Source organism: Gracilinanus agilis, chromosome 3, assembly GCF_016433145.1.
Source record: "Gracilinanus agilis isolate LMUSP501 chromosome 3, AgileGrace, whole genome shotgun sequence".
Classification (NCBI taxonomy): Eukaryota; Metazoa; Chordata; class Mammalia; order Didelphimorphia; family Didelphidae; genus Gracilinanus; species Gracilinanus agilis.
The window spans coordinates 236901327-236925873 of record NC_058132.1 but is presented as its reverse complement, the minus strand read 5'-3'; the positions used below and the strand labels follow the sequence as shown (position 1 = coordinate 236925873).

The window sequence follows — 24547 nt, the reverse complement described above, 5'->3', positions numbered from 1 at the left end:
GTTAAAACTTGGCATGCCTTGGATTCATGCCAGAATGTTGTTATGATTGGCTTTGGGAAATGGAATTTCTGTCTATGTTGGAATATACTATAATAGCATTTAGGAATGCATGTGATGGTTGAGCATTCAGTGCTATTAAATAGGTTTTAGACTGTTAAGAAGTGATTGATTGGAATTTCCACCAAAACAAAGTTTGCAAAAGACTATAGGGAAAACTGCTTGAATTTTTCAAATAATTTACTGAAGTAATGTGAATTCCTACTCTATATGAACTGTAAGATTTTTTGTATGTGGTGGACATGATGGCTTAAAAGAAAATATTTTGTTGATACCAAGGGTAATAAAAGCAAATCACTTAGAGCAAATAGTTTATCTATCCAATAATCTCTAAGGAAAACAATCCAGTTCATTACTAAAATGGAGTCAAATAAAATTCTTTCTCCTAAATATAATTTTGGTAAACTATTTTCCTTGAATCTTGGTGATCTCTCTCATAATAGGAGCAAAAGCTCTGTGACAACAGAGTTAAGCTGGAAGTTAAAAGAAATTAACATAAAAATGAATTCCATTTGTCTCAGCATTATTTTGATATAAATAGAGGAATTCAGGAACCTAAGAATGGGATTCACTTCTCTGTGCAAAAGAAGCCCTTTGAAACTTGTCTATCCTTAAAGGCCATTGGAGCCATTAGTTTTGGGGCAACTTCCTGGCAATGTGTTGAGTAAAACATTTCCTGTTTTAGTCCAGCCCAAGGATGTTGTTGTTTTTTCCATTATTACAACTCAAAAATACCCCAGTTGTTTTTATAATGAGAGTGTTGGCATAAGAATGATCATTCCCTCAAGGTGTATTTTTTTAACTTTCAAAGTTATTCTAAATCTTAAAAATTGTACTCATTTCTCAACAAGGTCAAATGTGTAAAATAAACTTCCCAGCATTTTGATAGGTCATGAGTTATGAAGAAAATGAGCTAACATGTTAGGCTGTCCAATATTTAATATTTTCCAGGCACTTTTTAGAGATCCGAATACTGAAAGACTAAGAGCTAAAAGGAATTTTAGAAAACATCTAGTTCAACCCTTCATTTTACAGATAAAGAAATTGATATCCAGAGAAATTCAGTAGTATTCCCAAGGTCATGTAGCTAGTCAGTGACAGTCAGGATTGGAACTCAAATCTCCCAATTCCTATTCAATGCCCCTTCTAGTATTCTAATACTACTATTTTAAAAGGCAATAAAAAAGGGTTAGTTCAAGAACAGTTAGTACTTTATAAATTTAAATGCAATTTCTATAATTTATCTGCTGTGATTATAGTTACTTTAATGATTAACATTTATAATAAATTAATTAGAATGAAAAAAGTGCTAATTTCCCAGTGGTGGCCTATAAATGTTTATTAACTAAAATGTTTGTTCCTTTGCCAATTTCCTGTCTTGAAGCATATTATAGAAAACCAGAATATATCTAAACCCATTAAATTATATCATCAGCTCACCATGCTAAAAATGAGGCTGCTAGCATAGCTTTCAGTCACACAAAGGTTAGTTTATTCAAAGGAAAATCACTCCATCCTAAGCTAGCTGTCTCATGAAGAAATAGAAGTGATTTCACAGGAAACTAGGTGCAAATTCGGATAGTTCAAGGCAATTCATCACCACTAAAACTGTATTAATTGAACTAAGATATACCTCAAAACTACCTTTTATCACAACCAGTCATTTCAGTTTTGTCCAATTCTTTGTGACCCTATTTCAGTTTTTCTTAGCAAAGATACTAGAGTGGTATGTTTATTCCTTCCTCCAGCTCATTTTACAGATGAGGAAATTGAGGCAAACAGAATTAAGTGATTTGGGCAGTGTCACACAGATGAGTAAGTGTCTGAGGCCAAATCTAAATTCAAGAAGATGAGAGTCTTCCTGACTTCAGGCACAGTACTCTTTCCACCCAAACTTAACTGAACCTGGCTTGCTTATACAAAATATAAGACTCACAAAAATACAGACACATATTTATTTTCAAAGTTTGATGCCTTGTTATGACATTGAGGTGATTCTGAATTTTCTAAGGCTCTCTCCAAAGAATATGAGCTATGCCTGGTTTACACATAGTCAGTGCTTTCCATGGATGATCATGGACAACTGTACAGAGGCTCACCTCTGGTACAATGGCCTCTTAGTCATGAATTCTTTGACTTGGGAAGCCCATGTACGAATGACAATATAGTATCCTTTAGTAAATGTGTTCCCTTTCTGATTCTTCAGGCACAGTGACAAAGAGCCTTAAATAAGGTCTGGTGCAAAGAATCAGAGTGCTTTGACCATTTACAAATATTAATTCTATTGCTGGCATTCTAGGTATGAGATTTTTGTCAACTAACAATCAAATAAATGTGAGCTCAAGGGAACCAAAATCTAATCAAATTCTACATTCCAACTATAAATAAAACTTTAGGACAAAAGAAAGTTAAAGAGAAATGGAAAGAGGGCCCATATGCTTTTCTTAGAGGGACATATTAAAGTTGATTTCATCAGTATCTAAAGAAAAAACACACACACACATGAGACCATTTTGTGAATGGTTTTCTAACAGTGTTATGATAATTATTTTAAGAGATCACCATGAAGATGATGACAACTTGAACACCAATATATGCTGGATCCCTATAAGGTAGGAAAATTCTATGAAGTTTTTGATAAGATCCTACATATTAATTTAACATACTATTTTATATTCAGAGACTTCAATAGAAAGATCAGTCTTCAAAAGAAGGATGAATAAAATATTGGAAAAATGATTCAGTAGTAAGAAAAGAAGGTTTGTCGAGTAGATAGAGGTTCTGTGCCTATGTATCACAAATATTTTCTTTAAGAAGAGAACTGGTAGGTTTTGTTTTACTAGCCTTCTCATTGGGTAGAGGAAGGAAAGGATAAAAAGGGAAAAGGAAAAGACATTTATTAAGCACTTGCTGTATGGTAGGCACTGTGCTAAGCACTTTACAAATATTATCTAACCTTATCCATACAAAGCTCTGAGAGGAAGATGCAATAAGATTCCCATTTTACAGTTAAGGAAATTGAACAGAAAGATTTGGCCATGTTCTCAAAGTCAACAAGTGTCTGAGGTCAAACTTAAACTTGGCTTTTCCTGACTCCAGGCCTAACATTGTATCTACTGATCTACCTAGGAAGAGAATTTGGAAATGAAAATTAAAAAGAGAGAGAATTTTAAAAGTGCCTGTGCTTTTAAAATAAATTTAAAAAGTTAGCTGGGAGGCACTGAATGGGATAAGCACCAAACATTTCAGATAATAAAATAGTTTCTTGTTGTAACAGACAGAAAATGACTAGTTAGCAATGAAAGGGTCTTTTTCAAGTTAACTACTTTTGTATAGACAGAACTTATATTGTAAGAGCAAAGATTAAAACTAATACAGCATTTAAAGAAAAAGCAAGAAAGAGGAAATGTGGTAAACAATAGAGGAAATCACAACCCGACTTTTTAGGTTGTTAATATTTTAAAATGTGAATGGAATTTTAAAAATATATAAATACAATGACTATTTCCTATGAAAGTTTAACCCATATAAACCAATCAACATCAGGAAATTAAAAAAAAAGTCTAAAAACCAGTTTCTTTAAGCGGCAAACACTGGATCTCATTAACTGACAGATCATTTCTTGATTTTCACATTTTTCTTTATCCTATTTATTTAAAATATCCATATAATCTACTTTTTAGGATCACATTCTATTAGAAACTGTTTTTACTCTTTTTTCTTTATCATGCCCATAATGAAACCTCCATATTATCATGTCCTGGTCATTTTCAATTTATGACCAAAAAATGCCTGTAATCTACCATCACCTTTGCTCATTCTAGCTCCCTTTTCTATGTGGTATTCCTCCATTAGAATGTAAACACCTTGAGGACAGAGATAATCTTGTTTGCTTGCATTTGTATAGCCAACTTTTAATACAGTGTTTGGCAGATAGATAGATAGATAGATAGATAGATAGATAGATATGGATGGATAGACAGATAGATAGATGGATAGACAGACAGAAAGATATAGATAACCCAATCTATATCTACCTATAAATCTATCAGTCTATATGTTGTTGTTCAGTCAGTTGTGTCCTTTATGACCCTATTTCGGGCTTTTTGGCAATAATACTTAAATAGTTTGACATTTCCTTTTCTAATGCATTTTACAGATGAGGAAACTAAGGCAAGCAGGAGTAAATGACTTGCCCAGGGTCACACACCTAGTAAGTATCTGAGGCTGGATTGGAATTCGAGGTATTTCTGACTGCAGGCCAGTGATCTTTTTACTGCACCATCTAGTTGTCCCTTGACATATATTAATGAGCCTCAATTTCCCTGTGTGCAAAATGGAAATAATGCAGCTTTCATGAATTTGTAAAGGTGTTATTGTAAGAGAAGCATTTTGTTAAATATCTAAAAACTAGAAAAATGTGGGCTATCATGTATTGGTTTTATATCCTACTTTGGCTGGTCCTAGAATATATTGCTTTTTAAAAAGTTCTACCCGTACTATGAAATTCAGGAAATACAAACTGACATATGTGACCATAAGGATTTAACTTCATCTCTCTGAGTTTCAGTCTCTTGGATAGGAAAATGGAATCATTAATTCTGTAACAAGGGACAGCTAGGTGGTTCAGTGGATAGAAAACTAGGCCTGGAGAGAGGATTACATTGGTTCAAATCTGGGCTCAGATACTTACTATGCTGGGCAAGTCAGTTGACTTCAACTGCCCAGCCCTTACCAGTCTTCTAGATTAAAAAATACTTACACTACTTCCTTAATAGAATATCTAGAAGAAAGTGTTTTTTAAACTTTAAAGATGTATACAAAAATGAGATTATTAATTATCATAATTAAGCATCTACTATGCATTAGGCACCTCAATTCTACATGACACCAAAATGGCAAAATCCCAAATGGATTTCTGGCTATTTCAGTAGAGATTAGAATCTCTGTTGCTGTTGCCTCCCAGACATTACAGTTCTGACCTTTGTCTCATTGCTTAAGAATTTGTTTTAACATGATTTGTAATTGTGTATCACACTCAACAAATACTCTCTTGCTTAGAATTTGCTAGAATTCCATTTTTATGAAAATTATACTCCCTTGTTTTCACTTATTTGATTAAAAGTCTTCCCTTAATGCTGAGCATTTTTGCACAGAAATAAAACACACACAGCCAATACACAAAATCCATAAAGCTTGCCATCTATTTGCCCCATCACATGAATATGTTTTGCTTCTCAGAGTACCAGCAAGTCCTATGAAAGGTTTAAAGACATGAAACTCAGAGAGTAGGCCTAGAATCCAACTGCTAAATTATACTTTTCAACTCAGGGAATTCATTATTGAAATTTCATTTTCTGCATCCCTAAGTCCTTTAATTTTGCAGTATGTGTATATTTCTTGGGATGATGCAGAAAGCTGTTTTAAATATATTCTTGCTTTAAAAAGATTATTATATAGGGTAATTTTTTGTAACTTATATTAGTAAAACACAGTGTTGCATATAAGTCAAAACAAAAATACATTGAAGCTGAAATGAACTAGGATTCATCTAGTATAAATCTCTCATTTTACAGGTGAGGCTTCTGAGGCCCAGAGAAAGGAAATCATTCACACAAGGTAACTAGTGAAAAGTAAAGGTTCTTCCCAATAAACCGTGATGTCTCAACTAGTTTTTAACCTAGAATTTTGAATGCAATTTTGAATTTAAAAAATGAATTTTGGTAGAGTATGCCTAAAGAAGTCCTACAAACTGTTAACTTTTTGGAATTTGTAAGTGGAGGCAGCAGTGTACTTTTGCAAAGTTAAGAAATGCAACATGTAAAGAGGTCAAAACACATGCACACACATATACACACAAATGCATGCACAAACAAAAACAAACAAACATATACACCAGAAAAATTTCCTAGTTTATTAGTTTTGTCAGGCTTGGTAATGGACCTGTAAATTTTGGGCAACACGAAATGACAACATTCCCCAAAGACGGAAGTGTTACTGCCAAATCTAGTCTGAGCCAGGAAAAATAAACGAAAAAAAATTTTTTTAAGAAAATAAACTCAATTGAAGAGAAAATCACAAACCTCAGGGAAGAAACCATCTGTGCCATCAGCAGTTTAAAGAAAAGAACAAACAACATTTGTCCCATCCTTCCAGCTCTACAAAACATCTCCTTTCCATCTATCCTAGGATATGTTTTAAGACTCAGAGATTTGCCCATATTTGTGTATGCAATTAGGATGAAAAAACATCTTCCTCCAGCATTATTTGGAGCATATTGGTAGAGAGGAAGTACCTGTCAGATTTTACATCTCATGTATATTTGTTTTTCTACATTCATTTGGAACTACTTCACTCTATCCATTGCCTTTCACCTTTATTTCCACTACCAGCAACTGCCTACTCCCTGCCTCCTGTGTCAAGAGAGGAAATGAAAACTTCACCAAGCAAAGGGGAGAAAAGATGGTTCATCTTCATCCAAAGGATACAACACAGCCTTCACTGAAATTAACTGAATGGAGAGTATAAGAAGTTGTCAAAAGAAGAGAAGAGAAGGGGATTTGGCTGTTTTGATGTAAAAATAGGCTAGAAAGTTGGAGTTAAGAAAAGTAAGATGCAAAATATTACATGGGTGAAGGTGGGGATTGATGAGTTGATTATCCCATCACATCAAACCTATTAATCAGGGAATACCATACTTAAAGATTTACCCACAAGTATGAATTTCTTGGCTCACAACAGGGAACACATATACTAGTAACATCAAGAGATAGCTCTCCAAAATATTTAAAAATAAAACAAACAGCATCATTAAAAGAAATTAATATCCCCTGTAGTTTGATTAAATCAAGAACTGATTAAAATCAAATCAGATTCATTCCTTTTAATACTCTCCACTTTAAAAAAAATCCATGGCTCTATTCTTCAGAAATTGTAATTGCTTAATCAGGGAGATATTAGTTCATTATTACAGTGTGGGAGCAGTTTGATTTTCCCCAACTTATGTGTGAAAGAGAGTTAATGTAGTATGAACTAAGAAAGAAGCAGTTTTATTAATGAGATAAAGGCCTGACTGCAAAACATATACACGACCGACATGTATTTACTTTGATTTTGTCATTTTTTCCTGTATCTTTCTGAAAATAGTAAGGATGTCAAGGGAATATGAATTACTGTACCAAATATCCTGTCCTCTGACAGATTTAATTTACAAATGAATTCAATCCATATTCCTATTGAATCTAATGGATTCTTGGTGAGATTTTATGCAGATGAGTGATGTTTTGTAATATGTTCCTAGAAATCTTCATCCAAAAGGAAATAATTTTCTTGTCTAGTATTGTACATTGTATGGACACAAATAGACTCTGAAGACGTTTCTCAAAGAATCTGTTGCCATCCACTACTTCATAAAACTGATGTTTAACTCTGAGTAATGACACTTTTAAAATCAATTTTCAACAGCAATATTTTGAAAATGTATTATGGAAAAACTGTACATAATGGAGATTCACAATTTTATATGCAGTACTCTTTTTTTGCTCGTAAAATGTGAAAATGTCCATGTTTGTTAATGCTTACTAAGTTCATAGTAATAAAAGAGAAAAAAATGTAATGTATACTATCCTTCTGTACCCAGAACCTAAGAGCCTGGCAAATAGCCATGCTTACAACATAATGTCCAAAACCCTCATCCTGAGAAACAACTCCTCCAATGATGCAGCATTGCAACTGACTCCTCCTGAAGGTGCTATAGCCACATCTTTTGAAGACAAAAAATAATTAGGCACTTCTCAGTAAGGCCATTGTTACTGGCAATTGGTTTATCATCAGAAACAGATAAGATCTCATTGGTGTAAATGATAATTAAAAGGAGGAATTTGTCTGCTTTGCTGTTACACCCAAAGGATGATGGCTTCTTTCTCTTATCCTTGCCCCTGAAGTCTTCCCTATGTGTTGTCTCCACCATTAGAAGGTGCTCTTTGAGAGCAGGGACTGTCAGGGACTATTTATTTAAATCCTCAGATTTTTGAACATAGTAAGCACTTGATAAATGCCTTCTTAAACATTTGTAAAATGGAGCTGGACTCAATGTCCTCTAAGATCCTTTCCATTTTCAGTCAGTTCATAATGTCTAATACTATGCTCCTAAGATCCCATGAATAAATTGCACTGAACATAATTAAACTATATTTAATGAGTTGGCCATCATTAGGAACAACCATTTTCCTTTCCTGATTTCCAGCCCAGTATTCCTTTTACTACACTGTATAGACTTTGTATTATAAATACACAAGTAAATGAATGAATAAATGAATAGATATGCTTCTTTTCACAACTATTGGAGTGTGTAAAGCTGTGCACCTTTACACATAAGAGCCATGACAAAGGTGATTTGTTTTTGTAATATGTCAAGCTGTTGCCTTCTATTCCAGAGAACATTCAGAGGCAACCTGCAATTGATGTCGCCTTTGCAATTTTTGATGTCCATCATCCCATATCTGCTGCTTTCTCATTTGACTTCTTACTTCTACTATTGGGTTTCTTCTTCCTTGTCTCTCTTGTCTCCTTTCCCTACCATTTCCCCAGCACTTCTCAGTTTCTATATAAAGTAGCCTTGCTTCAATTTTATCAGCATTCAATAAGAAGATACTGTTTTTCTGGCTGATGAACCAACTAAGCATATTGCATTAGTTCGACTCTTTTGATTTCTGGTTCTCTACCAGTTACAATCCCACTTAATAGAAAGTCTTTAAGAGTTGCAGCTGAGCCAATCTAATGATAGGAATCTCTAAACTCCTTTAGACTGGTTCTTGGGCAACAGACAACATCCATTGCTATACTCATGCTCAAAGGCTTTCTAGTGTAGTACCAGCTTCCAGAATTTACCTTCTCTTTTAAGAAATCAGTAGAAATCCCACACCTGGAAAAGCATTTTTCTAATTAATAGTATTTCTTCACAAGTGTCCTACCCTCTCCTGACATCACAGAAAGCATTATCTGGGAGAGCAACAGGTTCACACAAATTGTCTCTCGTGTTTCCCCTTTTCAGTTCACTCTCTGGAGGTAACAGTCATAATTTATTTTTCAAGTATTAAATTTGTACATATGTATGATATTCTTGAGCGTTTTTTGGAAAAGAAAATGATAATTTTTTTACCTAAAGCTTCAAAGGCAATTCAAGCAAAAAAAATAATCACTGGAGGAATATCTTTAACTTTTTCTTATAACTTTTTTATTATATCAATAAAATAAAATTATAAAATAATAACATTTGGGTATTTTTGTTTCTCGAATGATATCATTACTGCCACATTATATCTATATTTACACATATAAATATAGTGAAAATAACAGTACATAAGAAATATTTTATATTGAAAAATATCAAGCCCATTCATAGCCTTAAAACTTGGACTACCCTTTAAAGGACTAAGTCTACATTTTTATTACTCAAAATACTAAATGCTTTACTATTCAAAATGCTTTGTAGTACATTTCTGTGAAGTAAAATAATCCATCCTAGGAATAGTATCTGTACTTTTGATAGCTGTCACCAAGGCAATGATGACATCTTTTTGTGAACTCTTTCTTGAAACTTTCCAAGATGTTACTGACTTATGAAATTCCTCCAAAATAAAATTGTTTTCCAATTAACCACAAAACATGTCACAATGACATCTCTGATGTATCTTTTTTTGTATGTTACATGTATATCTTCATTTCTGTCATATACCATGTTGGCATTATGGGGCAAGTGCTCAGAGCCTTTATTGGAAATGAGCCACCTAATTTCAGCACAGAGATGGTGATTTTCCCTTAGTAACAAAGGAACAAACCATTTGGACCCACAAACATATTTTTAGAGGAAGTTTCAAAATGACTTATAGGTGACATGCATAGGAATGCTAGGGTAGATAGATCAGTGCCTTGCCCTGTACAAATTCCTGATAAAAAATAGCCTTATCCTGCCTTGGAACAGCACCTTTCAGTCATTTCTAATTAGATCCTGACCCTAGTTTCTGCAGACAGCTCCATTTATTTCTCTTTGCCAACTGAAAATAGAAAATGACTCACTCAGATTTTTTTGGACAAAACTATCAAGAGCTATCTTAACATTTTGAAGTGCAATCATGAGAGTTTGGAGAAACATAAAAAGGTTAACATGAGTGAATAATTATAAAGGACTAAATAAACTCCAAGTTAAAAAAAATAGAAAACTATTGAGAGAAGTTCTTCTATATAAGAAATTATGAAGGTAATGACATCATAGAAACCTGGGAAGACTTTTATGAACTGATCCAGAGTGAATTAAATAAAAACCAGGAGTAGAATTCATATAATATAAGAAACAAAGCATTAATAAAAATCATTTAAAAAACAACAACATAAATAAACAATTTTGAAAGAATTAGAGACTCTTATCAATGCCATGGATACAATTTAAAAAAACTCATGATGAAATCCCCTAATAGAGGAGTGATAGACTCAAAGTATAGATCGAAACATAATGGTTTTGGACATGGCAGTAAGATGGTTATGGACATTGGACAGTGCAGGAAAGTGTCTTAATCATATATATTTATAAGAGAGGGTTTGTTTTTCTTTCTATCAGGAGGAAAGGGAGAAAGACAACTTTTAATGACTGAAAAAAATGCAATTTAAATTTTAAAATAACAAGTTTAGATTCTCTAAAAAAAGCAATCATTCATTATACATGTATACCCATTACATATGCATTATATACATGTGTTCATACATACATACACATGTATACATATAAATACAATTATAATGTAAATGTTGAAGGAAAATATATAACTTATGGTTATATTATATATTATATAACTCATAATGTAAATATTGAAGGAATATTATTTTAGTTCCTTTCTCAAATATATGAAAATATTTTTATTTAAATATTCTAAGATAATTCAGGCTCTGTCCCCTTATAACTAATAGTTTTGTAATGAAATTCACCATTCTGTAAATATTTCCAAACACCAGTTAATAATCCCTAAAATAGTATTAATTTTAATTAGTATTTAATCAATCTCATTACACTGAACTTTGTTGCTAAGAATACAATAAACCAAATTTGTTTTCTCCCATTAAATGACTATATTTATGCCAAACAGAAGCATAAACAGTGACTGTTAGTCATTGACTTCTGGTACTGTCTTCCTCAGTGAGGAAGTATTTGGCTTAAAATGCTAGATAAATGTGAGTTATTTTTATCAGTAATAGTAAAGAAGATATTTATTGGTAAGACATTCAAATTGGCAATACATGCAAATAGACTGAGAAAAAACATTCCCCAAGGCAAAGTAAAAATAGAATTAAAAGCAAATTCTGCAAGAAACATGAACTATAATTAAGAGATTTTGCTGCAACCTGGCATTACATACAATAGAAAACAATATCAAAGAGTTCAACTTGATATTCATTTGGGGGAGTTTCACAAGGAAAGAGAAATGACCCCATCAATGATGGGAACTCAAAGTGTTCTTTGTAAGCTTTAACAATAATGATAATGGTATTTAATAGAGTTCCCAAGGACTGAAGCAACATGGTATACTCTCTAAAGTGATAGAACTATCAGCAGGAAGACTGAGGTTCATGTTTTTACTTAGGATACTTCATATGTGAACATGAAAAAAATCACTTAATCGGTTTGAGTCAGCGGTATGAAACTATAAATTACAAATGGTTGAGAATTAATGAAATTGCAAGTCTTTAACTCAAAGCACATCAATGTATCATTTGATTGTTATAGCAATTAAACAAGTCTATTCAGCACATATATGGAATTCCTTCAAGTCTCACCTAAAATTCCATTTTTTGCAAAAAGAACCATCCTTATCCCCACTTTTTAGTGCCTTCCCTCCGAGAGTACTTCCAATTATTATGTATGTTTTCCTTTAATACATAGTTACTTACGTGTTGTTAGCTCCTTGGGAGCAGGGACAATTTGTTGCCTTTCTTTCTATCTCTAATACTTAGTGCAATGTCTAAAACATAGTGGATACTCAATAAATAAATGCGTGTTGACTTAAAAGATAGTGTTGTGAGCATGAGGAATATAAGGAAAAACATGAAACTACCTCCTCTCAAGAAGGTTCCATTTGAAAAGGACAGACAGGAACCTTGAGGTAAGGAGAACAAGTCAACCTGTGTTTGCCAGGAAGTTAAGCTCCAAAAGATCCTCACCATTTAGAAAACTTTAATTTAGCCGGAAGAGGGATCCTATGCCTGTAAGGATCATCCTAGAAAACTCTGGAAAATCTTATCACCAAGTTAGTTTGTAGAGGTACTTTATTTTTTTGTTGTTTTTAGCTTACCCTCCTCTATAATACAGTCTAAGTTACAAAAGACATTGGAGCATCCATTGGTGAAAGGAATATTTGAACTGAAGTAATCACAGTGCTAAAATAAGAAAACAGAATAGAATGTAAAAACTAGAAATAATTATATAATCTAAACTCCTTATTATAGATTTTTTTTAATTCATAAAGGTAAAATGGCTGCCCATGATTTACCCACAAGACTAAGCTGTGCTAGTCTTGGGTGTCTTGGTTCAAGATCTATCTCTAACATACTAACTGCATGAATTTGACCAAGTCAGATACCCTCTTAATGTCCCCACCTTTATTCTCTTATTTACAGAAGTTATATGTCCTGAGTTCCTAACTAGGAACTCCCTACACCTATGAAGTCATAGGTCTTTAAAAATATATGTATAGGGGTCAGTTTGGTGACTCAGGAGATGAGAGTGCAGGCCTTGGAATCAGGAGGATGTGGGTTCAAGTCTGACTTCAGATACTCTTGGACAAATCACTTAAACCCAATTGCCTAGCCCTTACTCATATTGATTCTAAGACATTTCTAAAAAATACTCATACAAATTTTAACAAGTGTTTTATTATAGAAATCCATAAATTGGATTCCTATGAAAAGTAGAAAAAGCTCATGACCTTAGAAGGTACTTCCTGGGTTGATATCCAATCTAAGCTGTCTACAAAAGGAACAATATCTATTACTGTAGACCTAGAACATATTCTGTGTGTTGCCTGAAATAAGAAAAAAAAACATTATGAGATTATTTTTAGGAGTAGCATGGATGAAGGAGGTCATTAATATTCCAAGTAATTCTGTAATAATTATAATGATAATTTAAATTTTTCCAGATTAAATGTCAATACAACTTTTAATATTTGTTTTTTGACATCTTGCAATCCACGTTCTTTTCCCCAGTTCCCAAGAAGGCAGGTAATATGATATTATAAATATAGTATTATATAATACATATTTCCATGTTGTGAAACAAATCACATATTGCTTACAATAGAGAATAATTCATGGAAGAAAAAAAGTGAAGAAAGGTATGTTTCAGGCTGCATTTTGATTCTTTCTCTTCCTTTTACGGCAAGGGATATCCTTTTCCATCATGAGCCCCTTGGAATTGTCCTGAATCCTTGCTTTGTTGATAATAGTTAAGTCATTCACAGTTGATCATCATACTGTGTTTGGTGTTACTGTGTACAACATTCTCTTAATTATTCTCACTTCATTTTAAATCACTTCATATAAGTTTTTCCAGGTTTGTTTGTGATCAATTTGTTTATCCATTCTTATGACACAATAGTGTTCCATTAAAACATATACCACATGGAGGCAGCTGGGTAGCTCAGTGGAGTGAGAGTCAGGCCTAGAGACAGGAGGTCCTAGGTTCAAACCCGGCCTCAGCCACTTCCCAGCTGTGTGACCCTGGGCAGGTCACTTGACCCCCATTGCCCACCCTTACCAATCTTCCACCTATGAGACAATACACCGAAAAGTACAAGGGTTTAAAAAAAAACATATACCACAGCTTGTTCAGCCATTCTCCAATTACTGGACATCCCTTCTGTTTCCAGTTCTTTGCCACCACAAAAAAAGAGCTGCTATATATTTATTTAGTACAGGTAAGTTTTTTTTCCTTTTATCTTTAGTCTCTTTTGGATAAAGTCCGAGTAGTGGTATTGCTGGACTAAAGATTTAGAAATAAATGGTGACACTATAAACAAAGTAGGAGAACACAAAAGAGTTTACCTGCTAGACCTATGGATAAGAGAAGAATTTAGATAAAAATAAGACACAGAGAACATTGCAAAATGTAAAATGGATAGCTTTGACTATATTAAATTTAAAAGTTTCTGCACAAACAAAATCAATGCACTTAAGATTAAAAAGCAAACAACAAACTAAAAAAATCCTTATAACAGTCTCTCATAAAGGCATCATTTCTCAGATATATAAAGAAGGGATTCAAATTTATAAGAATAGAAGCATTTCCCAATTGGCAAATAGTCAAAGGTTATGAATAGGCACTTCTCAGATAAAGAAATCAAAATTATTTTTAGTCATGTAAAAATGTTCAAAATCACTACTAATTAAAAAATGTACATTAAAACAACTCTGAGGTACCAGTTCACACCCATCACACTGGCTAACATGAAAAAAAAAAGAAAATTGATAAATTTTGGAGGGGATATGAAAAAATTGGGATGATAATAGCTCTTAGTGGAGCTGTGAACATTCTGGAGAACAATCTGGAAAAATGGCTAAAGGGTCATAAAATGTGTATATCAAATAATAAGACAAATTAATAATTAATAAGCAAAATTATGATATATTAATATTTATTTAGTGCTTAAGGGTATGCAAAGTGGTTTACAAATAACATTTACAAATAAACTTTCTAACATCATAATGTACTTACTTGGAAGGAAGATTCTATTATAATCTCTATTTTACATTTGAGGAAACTGATGATGATAGCTAACATTTATATAGCATTTACTATGTGCCAAGTACTGTGCAAAGTGCTTTACAATTGTTATCTCATTTGAATCTCACAACAAACTTGGAAGGTAGTTCCTATTATGATCTAGTGTCTTGCTCAGGGTCACACTGCTAGTAAGTGTGTGAGACTTCATTTGAATTCAGATTTTCCTGACTCTAGACGCAGAACTCTATCCATTGTGCCAACAGCTGCTTCATAGTTTATCTTCTCTAAAACTCTAAGATGCAAAGAATGTGCCAACCTATAATGATTAAGATGTTTTCCTCACCCTCACCCAAGAGTACCTCATCTGAATAAAATCACATGTCCAATGTCTATTTCCCTCCCTTGAACCTATTTTGACTCTTAAAAGTACAATAAGCTACAAAGCGGACAATTAACCCATCTATCTCATTCCATACTGGATACCCTTTTGTATTATTTCCACCAGTACTCAGAAAATTATAAAGAAGAGACTTAATTAAATATTATTTTTAATTCCTATATGGAATTATGGATATCCACTTCATTCCAGTTTCTCTTTTATAATACCCAGGTACTAGGTATCCAGCAGAAGTCCTTTGAGGACCTGTGTTGTAACAGTGATAAAAAATTGATCCATAGACCTGAGCATGATTCATTTCTTCTTTTATTACTATTAGATATAAAATATTCCTTTATCAAAATGCCTCAGAAATGCCCTAAGCTTTTTCCACTCATTGCCACTATCTTTTTTAGGGTGCTGTGATCTCTTTCATCTTCTTTATTGTTCCTCTAATCTTTCTGAAATATAGTATTCTTATGAAATACATCTCTTCAAATAATTAAACTGGTTAAGTTTTTAAGAGTTGAATTTTAATGTATTTTGCTCTTTACTTTCCTGGCACAAAAACTTGCCAATCAATCTGGCTATTATCCAAGTAGATTCTCCAACAGAAACTTATTGGATAAAATAGTATGTTTTTGAAAAACAGTTCTCAGAACCAGGTTAAGAGAATCTTCCTACTCATAATTAGTGGGAGTAGGAAAAATCTTCTTAGGAAGGAAATGAGTCACAACACAAGCATCAGCATCTCAGGCTTTCATGTCACCTGAACACTTTAACTCTATTAAGTTGGCAAGAGATTCCTGAAGATGCTTTCTGACGTGTTTTCTATGGGGCAGTAGCGGGGTTTCATCCAAGTAATTCATTTTAGAGTTGTAAATATCCCCTTATATAATAAAGAAAATTGACCCTTACTTACTCCTCTGAAAGAGTGCAAGCTTCATGAGAACAGGATTGTATCATGTCCATCTTTGTCATTCTCCTTGTACTCCAGCACTTCCTACCATGGCTTGTTTTACATATTAGATTAGTTAGATTTAATTCCACCTCCATCCCCAAAATTTCTCACCATAATAATAAAAGATCCTGTCTGAATCAGATGTTTTCAATTTCTAAATCATAAGCAATATTTCCAAATGTTTTTGATGTTTAATCACTTGAGTTGTGTCTGATTCTTCATGACTCCATTCCGGATTTTCTTGGCAAAGACACTGGAGTGGTTTATCATTTCTTTCTACAGCTTTATTTTACAGATAAGTAGCTGAGGCAAATAGAGTTAAGTGACTTGCCCAGGGTCACACAACTAGGAAGTATCTGAAACTGAAGATGAATCTTCCTGACTTTCAGACCCAATATTCTATCCACTGTGTCACCTGGTTGCCTCAGTATTTCCAAATGCAAGGCTTTATTTTGAAGGGTTGTTAAGACAATTTAAAAAGTTGAGATACAGATTTAATTGGCAGAGAGGGCAAGGAAAATAGATATTTACTGAACTGCAGAGATGAAAGCACCTCATCTTGCTTTTGGACATATTCCAAGTGGAAAATCAATGTGCATGCTTCTTATAGAGAGAACTGACTTGCTTTCTTACTAAGGTTGGGGAATCAATTTAGTATAGCATAGCTAGAAAGTGACAAAACTTTTCTTGAAAAACATTGCATCAATGGAATACATAAACCAAAAGAAGCCTGCCCTTGTGTCCCACTCCAAAACCTATTCCCAGTGAGAAGCCCCTTGAATTTTTGAATGCCATGTTAATTGGGACCAAACTCAATGAATAATAGAATCTAAAAGGTAGAAGACACTTCTAAGGTCATCTAGTTCAATAAATACATGAAAGGAATTCCCACCTTAACTTACATTCATACCTATTAAATTTCTTTTTATTAGATTTAGCCTGATGTTAGGATTACTTTTTTATTGTATTTATGTCCTTAGAGAGTGGTCCATAATAGGTGCTTAATAAATTTTAGATTTGTTGATTCTGAATGCTTACCTTATCATCAATTAAGTGAGCTCTCCCTCCTAGCTTTGTGTCATCTGCAAATTTGATGAGATTACCATTTATGCCTTCATCCAAATGTCTCTAGGACTAAGCACATTTCCCTGGGGGTAGGGAAGATCTTCTGCTAAAATGACACTGAATCTTTAACAAATAACCTGTGAGTTTGGTCCTCCAAAACATTTTGAAACCAACTGGTTATATTATAATCCATACTACCTCGATTATCTTCACAAGAATAAAATGAGAGATTTTATTAAAAATTTTGCTAAAGACTAGTAAATTATATATCTACAGATTCCCATTATCGATGAGTTTTACAATACTCTCCAAAAAGAAGAGAAGGAGATAAAGGAAAAGAAAAGGAAGAAATTTCTCCTCTATTTTTTAAGAGCCTTACTTTCTGTCTTAAAATTAGTGTTGTGTATTGGTTCCAAGGCAGAAGAGTGGCTTACAAGGACTGGGCAATGGGGATTAGGTGATTTACCCAGTGTCACACAGCTAGGAAATACCTAAGGCCTAAAATGAACCCAGGATCTCGGGTCAGTGGCCTTGGCTCTCAATCCACTGAGTCATTTAGTTGCCCCGCTCTTCTATTTCTACCTGTTAGCTAATGACGCTGCAAATGAAAAGTCAATTTAAGACTTCTTGGTGAGAAAAAATTTACATAGTCTATATAGGCTGATGAGCCCACAGATAACCCTTCATTTGGTAAGATTTTCAAGGAAAACTGCATTTGAACAAGGAAGAACGAGGATATTATTTGTAACCCTGAGCTATTAGAAGAGTTGCCTCCCCTATCAAAATACCTAAGGACAAATGTTTTGGCTCCATAAAAGTAGCAGAATTATAAGCATGCTAATATCTCCAATGTGCTTAATGTTTCATTTGAATTCTAGATTAGATCAATGTTGTTTCAAATCATGCTCTAAGGAATAGCCTCACTAAGAATTGTTTCAATCCAGCTAGGAATTTACTTGACAATGAGTTATTTGAGAATTTTAAGTTAATAAACATCTAAAGTGGCCTCACTGGGAAACTCTGACTGTGCAGAACTTTATGTTTTGGGGCCAAAACATACTCTGAGGTTGTCTAAAGCCACAGATATGAACTATCTAAGATGTTGATCCCCGCTGGTGCTAAGGATTTCCAAAAAATGGGAAAAAAACAACAACCACCAAAAACCTGATTCTGGTCATCCCTGTGGCTTTCAATATAAATAGAGTGACACAAAGCAGGGAGTCAAATTTGAATTCCTGATTAACAAATTCAAAATACTGAAAAAGGAATTTGTGTCTTCAGTCTCCTCTTCAACTGAATAAGCAATCCTGGGGAAAAACAATACTCCCTCTCAGGAGACAATTGTATGTGTGTATGCATGTTTATATACTCCTATGCTTCTAATTTATGATTTTTAAGCATGTGATGGGATTTTATTTATTAATCTATAAAGTAGCTTGACAAGTCAGTCTAGGTACTATTAGATATTTTAAAGGAAAGCACAAAAAATTAGGAAGCAGTCAAGAAAAAAATTGTGAAGCAAAGGAATTGTATTTTCATATAATTTGCTTCTAATGAACTATATGAAATTGACTTTCTTGGTATAAGGGCATTAGAAAATGATCTAACCCAACCCATTCATTTAAAAGATGAAAAAAAACTCAGATAGATTAAATGACTTGCCCACAGTTGCACAGCTAGTTAATTACAGAACACTCTTGAACGTCAGCCTCCCAGTCCCCAATCCAATATTCTTTCCATCATATAATTTCAAAGCATCTGATTTCTAATCAAGAACTCAGGCCTGAATCCCAGATATACTACCTAGGTCCTCTGTAGCCTTGAATATCTCACTTGATGTCTTTGGGCCTCAGTTTCCTCATATGTAAAGTGAGAGGCTTGGACTAGATAATAATCAACAAGGCCTGTTATCATTCCAAAACTAAAATGCTACCATTCTTCAGTCACCACCTTAACTTCTATTATATAAGTGAAAAGAAAATGGAAAATATTTCTCCTTCTATGGCTTTTAACCTTTAAATATAAACAACAAAATGATCTTTTGAGTTTAGCTATATTATCTTCAAATAAAATAGATGCCTAGTGCTTTGCTAAGAACACAACAACAAAAATGCTGCTGACATTTCAATGATCCCAAAGAGGGTTGGTTCCAGAAGAAAGAGGATGTCAAGGACCTAGTCTTATTTTGTTCTGCAACTAAGTGCATGAGGAATAATTTAAGAACCTTCCCACTCATATACTGAAGAATAAATGCATTTTCATAATGCTATTTTCTTCTTTTTCACTTATTGTGATTAGCAAATGCATAAAGGAAAATTAGTTCAAGTGCCTATAGAGTTAAAACAATACATAATAACTTTTTATCCCCTTTCAAAATGCTTAAAACATTTGAAATTCTAAAGACCGCTCAAAATTAAAGTCAGGTAAACATTAATATTAGCATTAAATTATCATCTTTGTATGCACAGAACTGACAATGGTTCAGATTTAGAAAAAAAATAAAGACCTGGGGTTTCTAATACACTGATAAGTCTTATCAACAGACAATGTGGTGAATTAAAATGTGTATGTGTTTGGGCATATAAATTATGTTTCTCTTGGGCTGCATTATTTCTTATTCTCTTTGCACACTTTCTTATTCTCTTCTGGTACCTTCATTTTTGAATGATATAGACCAGGTACAAGGAGAAAGAATAAGAAAGTGAGAAAGTTTGAAACTAATACATAATAGTGAACAATAGCATAAAGAAAAGATTTAGAACATTATATGAAAGAGGAATAGAATTAGATTTGTTTTGTTTACCCCTGACGAGGAGAAAGACAAGAAGTCAAGGTACTGTATTAACATTGCAAAGAAATAGATTTTAGCTCCTTATAGAAAAAATTCCTAATAATTTGATATGCCCAAATGCCATAGGTGTTACTTTAGAAGGTGAGAAGGACTTGATTACTAGTGGTTTCTAAGTTGTTTGTCCTTTCTTTTCTAAGAGGACCAATGACATGGTGATGTCTTGCTTTTGCTTAAGTTGTATTTAAGTGAGGCATTGTTGCACAAATTCCTCAGCCTCACTCTCTCTTCCAGAATCCTCCAAGTCCAGTGGCAAGACAAAATCAAGATGTCAGGCAATAGTGGGATATAATGGTTGACCTTAGAGTCTTTGATGTCTTGACCAAGCTCTAAGCTCTCCACAGCACCTGCTTTGACTGCCTTCATGGCCACTGGAAATACATTGTTCTCATTTGCTCTGCCAGAGAAGTCTTCATATGTTTGGGTCAGTCATTCCCCTATCTCACAGATATATTTGTGTTTTTTTGGTTACCCCTCATTTTAACCTGCTGATATGTGTTTACTGGGATGTGTGAGGTAGAGGACTACTACCACTGGTGTGAGAACAGTCTTTTCAGGGCTGATCAACCACTTTTGGCATTCATCTTTCACTCAATTCTCATTCTTGCTAGCAATTTCCAAGTAAAGGTTGGATGATTGGGAGTTTAACGGAGCTATTCTAAGGGAAATGCAAGTAAAATATTGGACTGGGCGACCTTTCAGGTGCCATTTAGCTCTGAGACTCTAATTCCCTTCTAATTCCAACACTATGATTCTATTTAAGGAAGTGAGACATTTGCAGCACCTTGCCTTTCTAAGAGAGAAAGCAAACACAAAGGAAAGAACTAACAAGAGGCTGTAATTTGGCCTCAACAGAAGAAACTCCTTAATCCATCAACCTGAGCAGGAAAAAAGTGGTTTTTTGTCAAGATGTGTTCAACAAACTCACAAGGGTCTTAGGCTTTGCCGTCTGCAGTTTTTGAACCTTAAGTTGGTTTTAAACAATAGGCAAAGGGATACAGCCTCTGTTCTCACTCCCCTGCCACCAGCACTCCAAACTTAAACCACCCCAGAAATTCTAGGCTGAAAATTCCATTTTTTACTAGTAATAAAAATTTGGGTATTTCCAAAAGAATTAACAAATTCTCCCTGAATCCCCTTGAAGGACTGTCATAGCTCAGCAAAGACATCATTATAAAGCTTCCCTTTCAAACTATCATTAATTTCAAACAAGATGAACACTTTCTTATCTATGCTGGCCCTTGCCCAGGAAATGAAGAGTGCATTCACCAAGAACTTGAGAGTGCTCCCTTCCAATAGTAACAAGTATAAACAAAGACAAATTGTCAGTAGTTTATTCCTGACTCCTTTTTGCTTGGAGTTATTAAAATATTAATTAGATTTGGTTCAACAAGCTCTAGGTTAGACATTGGGCACAGAAAGGCAGAAAAATGAAATAGTCTCTGTCTTTGAGGAATTAAATTCTACTAAAGGATAGGTAGAGTTGTAAAGAAAGTACTAGATCAGATTCAGGGAACCTAACTAAGTTCTAATTCTGGTTGTCACACTTTCTAACTATGGGCTCTTGAACTGTAAACTCTCTGAGCCCCAGAATCCTTATTTGTATAACTCAGGGAAAGGATAGGACTAGATGACTTCTGACATCCCTCCCATCTCTCTTCTGGTCTATGTTTGCAGGTAAGAAAATACATAATAAATGCAAAGTAATTGTGGCATTAAGTACCAGTAGCTAAGGGAATTAGAAAAGGTCTCCTACAAGATATTGAAATGAGCCTCCAAGTGTCAAAGGGATTTCAAGAAAAAGAGGTAAGTAGGAAAAACTTTTCTGAAATAAAAGACAACATGCTTGAAGATATAGAATTAAAAGAAAAAATGTTCCTGGACAGTGAATACCACAGAGATAAAAAATCATGAAAAGAATGGAATTAAGCATAAAAGTGTTAATATAAGTAGCCACTTTTTGCTTCCTTCTCTTTGGAATCTCTCAAATTATAACTCACCATATGATCTAAACAGAAGTATTGTTAAGAAGAAAAATAGAGAGTTAATTAAATGAGAGCAGAGCCCTCAGTGGTGTTAAAACCAATGAGAATATTAGGGAGAATTTAAAATTTTTGCATGCCCAAGATTTTGAGCTCGCAGTTTTGCCATTCAAATAGTTTTGTTACATTGAATCCACAATAGAGCAGGTGGTTTCACCCAAACATTTGTATGGTAGCCTAATTTGAATCAATCATATAATGTGAAACAGAGAATAATGGGAAATACGTAGAAAGAGAAACTTGAACCAGTTTGCAAAGAGTTTTAAATGTCAAATAGAGTTTGCATTCTAACCTAACAGCACTAGGGAATCATCAAACATTCTTGAGCAAGAGATAAGACCTTTTCTTCTGTTTTACTTGTCCATTATATGTTAGAGAATGGCTCCAACAGTACTTTCAGCTTATCAAACTTTTAAAATCTGAAAGCATCAAAATGAGATACATTTTGGCAGACAGATTTAGCTAAATGTATATTTGTATTTCCCCTTTTAATATTTCTAAAAGTATATTTTCATTATTGAAAAACCATATACCCAATCAGTTCAAAAGATGTTCATTGTTCTGAAGAGTTCAGCAAAGCATAGAGCAAAAGGAGACAATTCCTTTTTAAAACTAGAAAATAAAAACTACATAATTATAATATCTAGAATCATTTTCCAAATGCATTTTATATTAACCTGTCATTTGCAAAAAACAAGCAAAATAATACCTGATAGGGTAAAACAAAGAACAAATTTTATTTCCAATTCCCTGATATAGAAATGCCTTTTAAAAAGTATCAGGTGGGAGTAGCTAGGTGGCTCAATGGATTGAGAGCCAGGCCTAGAGATGGGAGGTCCTGGGTTCAAATTTGACTTCAGATACTTCTGATTTGTGTGACCCTGGGCAAGTCACTTAACCCCCATTGCCTAGTCTTTACCATCTTAAAACCAATATGTAGTATTAATTCTAAGATGGAAAGCAAGGGTTTTGAAAATAAAATAAGAATAATAAAAAGTACAGGGATAGTGAGACAAGAGACAACAGGACAAGAGTCACAGTATGAGAAGGCATAAATAAATTGTAATCTATGTCACTGAAGAAATACCCATATAGATGAACTCTGAGAGCACAGAATCATTGAATTAAGCAAGGAAGTGTACTATGTTCTGCCTCTTCTGTCTGCCTCACTTCCTTTAGGAATCTAAGGTGGTAGATCCCCATTGAGCTAAAACAGATGTCTTGTCAAGCAGAAAAAATGGTAAGGGGAGTCGACCTAAGGACAGGATACTTTTGGGGCAACATTGCCAGAGCAGATGAAAATCTTGTGGAGAGTTTAAAATTTTGACAAATCAAAGAATTTCAACTGTCTTCAAATTTGTTTTGCTATTGAAACAGACAACAATGGAAGAGGTGTTTACACCTATGTGTTCACAGATCTTTCATCTCCATATCATATCTACAGTACTACTGGCCTTAAAGACAAGGCTATATTTTGGTAAGTCATGAAATAGTTAATGTTTTGTGACTTTAAAAGGCTTTTTTTAATGCTTAAGAAGCTACAAGGAGGAGTCTTCTAATTCCTAATGAACCACAGGAATGACAAACACTTTGGTTTTTGTTTTTTTTTTTCAAAAAGGAAAAATGGATTCCCTTGTGTGTATAATGTAGCTCATTTAGTCTATCCTTTAGAGAGTACGATGTTTGGAATTCAACTGCTTTTAATGACCAATAGAAACCTCAAAGATTCAGTTCTAAACCAGAGTTTCTCACTGTTTCCTGGCTTGATAAGGTTAGAAATACAATTATCTATTCTATAGGGATAGGGATTCTCATAGCCAGTCTTGGTAGTAAGTCTGTACATCGATCCGTACTTCACTGAATGATGTTGATGTTACTTAGTCATGTCCAACTCTTCATGACCTCATCCACCATACCTTTATGGAGTTTTCTCGGCAAGGATACTGGAATAGTTTGCCATTTCCTTCTCCAAGTAGATCCAGTGGATCCTTTTCCCCCCTTTTTTCATTTTATTGACTAATTATGAAAATGTTTCCCAGGTTACATGATTCATATTCTTTCCCTCCCTTCCTCCTACCCACTTTCATAGTCAATGTGCAATTCCGCTGGGTTTTACATATGCTATTGATCAAGACCTACGTCTATATTATTAATATTTGCACTAGGGTGATTGTTTAGAGTCTAGATCCCCAATCATATCCCTATCAACCCATGTGATCAAGCAGTTGTTTTTCTTCTGTGTTTCTGCTCATACAGATCTTTCTCTGGATGTGGATAGTGTTCTTTCTCATAAGTCCCTCAGAAATGTTATGGATCATTGCATTGCTGCTAGTAGAGAAGTCCATTATGTTCAATTGTGCCATAATGTATCAGTCTCTGTGTACAATGTTCTTCCGGCTCTGCTCTTTTCATTCTTCATCAATTCCTG

The 24547-nt window shown here is 34.0% G+C and overlaps 1 protein-coding gene across 1 annotated transcript in view; it reads right to left on the bottom strand.

Annotated features, from left to right (window-relative positions):
• The window catches only part of PDE1A (phosphodiesterase 1A), a 459479-nt gene that overhangs the window by 377480 nt on the left and 57452 nt on the right, over nucleotides 1-24547 (bottom strand). The window lies entirely within an intron of this gene.